The following is a 2,980-nucleotide window of genomic DNA, read 5'->3' as shown; positions in this document are numbered from 1 at the left end:
CGGAGCGGCATCCGGGGCATCCCCATGCGTAGCTGGGCTTTTGGATGATGATAGACCGGCACTCGCCGCATCCTCCCGCTTCCTGTGCCCCTGGAACAGCCTGTGGGCCATCATGAGGCTGTCAGATGGAGGAGGGAGGAGGCAGAGGAGGGCATGGGTGCGAGCTCCCGCTGTGTGGACGCTGTCCTGCGAGTGAGTGTTCCGCGTCGCTGCCGCACTCGGGACATGCTGACAGCTTCCTGCGGGCGTGCTCTGGCCCCACCTCACTTGAGTAAGGGTCTGGCTGGTTTTCTGTTTGTTTATTTAATCTTCACCCGAGGATACTTTTTCCATTGGTGTGCTGTTCTTTTTTGTTTTGTTTGTTTGGGGTTTTTTTAGAGAGGGAAGGGAGGAGAGGGGGAGAGAGAAACATCGATGTGAGAGACACATCGATTGGTGACCTCCCGAAAGCACCCCGACCAGGGCCGGGGATTCAACCGCAACCGAGGTACATGCCCGTGACTGGGAATCAAACCCTCGACCCTGCACTCCATGTGCCGATGCTCTAACTACTGAGCCAAACCGGCCAGGGTGAGGGCACGGATGTTTTAGAGGACAAGTTAGCCAGTGTTTGTCAAGTACGTGCCAATCAGGGCATGACCTATAAACGCTAAGTAATTACCGGGTTAAACTATGAAGAGCACAGCCTTCCACAGGACACCTGTCAGGCGGCAATCACACAGCCTGGCGGGGAGCTCACGGAAGTGATGCCCACATTTCGTCACAACACAGGGCCGTGCCCTCCGGGTGAGGGCTGTCGGCGCCCACGGTGCAGGCGGCCACAGCGGGGCAGACACAGGAGCCGCTTTTCTTAAGGCCACATGTGACTCTGGGAGTTTGAATGAGAAAACGGCCGGGAGGCCCTCCAGGTCACTTACATGAGCTGCATGTTCTGAGATGTCCCTGCAGAGCCCTCGTGTGAGCAGGAAGTGAACTCTCACCTCTCCTTGAGGCTCCTGCGCAGCCCAGGGGAGCTGACTGTCCATCCTGTTAATGTGTGGGTGACCTATGTGGACCATAAAAGGCGACCCATTAACCAGGAAGGGACAAAACACTGTAAGGAGGGCCTATGTCTGAGGAGAGGGCCGAGGACAGCGGTGGGGAGAAGACTTTAGTTCACTCTGTGCACTGGTGCTTGTGATGTTTCTCATGGACACCTGAAACCTACAGACCCCCCCCCCCCCCGGGCCCTGGTGCCTCCTGCACATCCCCACCTCCTGGCGCCACCTGGAAGGCTGACCAGCCAGAGAAGGGAGGCGGCAGCGCTGGGTTTCAACCATTAAAGCACTTGGTCCTCAGACTGAAGGACCAGTGACCCTTCTGACGGCCCCGGAGAGGGCATCTGCTTTTCAGCTGGGACTTAGCTGGGCTCAGAGCACATATTACTGGGCAAGCCCAGCCTGGGTATTTCTGGCACCCGAGTGAGTGAGTATGTTAAAAGGCCACCCTCAGCCCTGGCCGTGTGGCTCCGTGGGCTGGGTGCCCTCCCGTTCACCAGGAGGCTGCTGGTTCCACTTCCAGTCAAGGGCACGTGCCCTGGTTGTGAGCTTAATCCCGGGTAGGGGGTGTGCAGGAGGCAGCCGATGTATGTTTTGCTCTTATATCGATGTTTCTCTTTCTCTCTTCCTCTCCTTTCCTCTTCCTCTCTAAAAAATAAAATAAAATATTCTTTTTTTAAAAAAGGCAACCCTCGATGCAGTCTCGGAGGCGGCAGAGGGCTGCTCTCCCTTCTCTCTTTTTTTTAAAATATATTTTATTGATTTTTTGCAGAGAGGAAGGGAGAGAGAGAGAGTTAGAAACATTGATGAGAGAGAAACATCGATCAGCTGCCTCCTGCACACCTCCTACTGGGGATGTGCCCGCAACCCAGGTACATGCCCTTGACCGGAATCGAACCTGGGACCCTTCAGTCCGCAGGCCGACGCTTCATCCACTGAGCCAAACCAGCTAGGGCTCTGGATCTATTCTTGTTCATCAAATTATGTTGATCATTATATCCCACATATAAGTGAGATCATGTAATATTTGTCTTTCCCCGACTGGCTTATTTCGCTTAGCATAATGCTCTCCAGTTCCATCCATGCTGTTGCAAATGGTAAAAGTCCCTTCTTTTTTATAGCTGCATAGTATTCCATTGTGTAGATGTACCACAGTTTTTTAATCCACTCTGCTCATGGGCACTTAGGCTGTTTCCAAATCTTTCTTTTTCTGCCAGGTTCCCAAATAGATCCTGTGAAGAGCTTCCTCTCTCTCTGTAGGCCAAGCCCTAAGCCCTGACTGTCTCACCAGGCCCATGTTTTGATTGAACCGTCTAGTGGTGCACTCTCAGTATTAGCACTACATTTCTTTTTTAAAGTATATGAACACTTGAGTGTGTTTTCAAGAGTCCATGAGTGTCTGAGCCCATTAATTTCATCCCAAATCAGAGTGCAGTTTGTACTTTTAAAACCATAATAAGTGCAAGCCTATTCTCAACACTTTCATGATAATAATTTTAAAAATCCTTGTTTTTGATCCTACAATATAGACTTTGAATGTTTAGAAAAAATTTCCTGCAGTAATAAATACAACTGCAGAGTAAACCTGCCCTGAATAATGCAATTAGTGTATCTCGTTGCACATACTTCTTCTATTCCACAACCCTCAACACTCTTCTTTTTTCTCTTATCTCATGAAGAAAAATAAAAAATAATATTTCCTTGAGTAATGTTCTATTCTTCCCATTTAGAAGCAGTGGCATGGCTGCCCCCAGAGGCTCCTCCAGGGCTTCAAGGATATCAGGCAGTTCAGCAATTAGGCAGACTTCTTTGCCTTGAGAGTTCCTGTTATAATGTTGGATGAAGTGTACTCCATAGGGCAGGCTGAAAACTAAGCTAGTGGTGATGCCAACACCTCCTGACTTATCACCAACTCAAGTGGGGAGAACTAAGACCACCTCACA

At 50.4% G+C, this 2,980-nt stretch overlaps 1 protein-coding gene across 1 annotated transcript in view; it reads left to right on the top strand.

Annotated features, from left to right (window-relative positions):
* The window catches only part of LOC102425298 (synaptotagmin-like protein 3), a 29,529-nt gene that overhangs the window by 16,355 nt on the left and 10,194 nt on the right, over positions 1-2,980 (top strand). The gene's annotated exons all lie outside the window — the stretch shown is intronic.

The sequence above is a fragment of the Myotis lucifugus genome, unplaced genomic scaffold (genome assembly GCF_000147115.1).
Source record: "Myotis lucifugus unplaced genomic scaffold, Myoluc2.0 scaffold_505, whole genome shotgun sequence".
NCBI lineage: Eukaryota > Metazoa > Chordata > Mammalia > Chiroptera > Vespertilionidae > Myotis > Myotis lucifugus.
The sequence above is the reverse complement of the archived record's forward strand: the minus strand, read 5'-3'. Positions and strand labels throughout refer to the sequence as shown.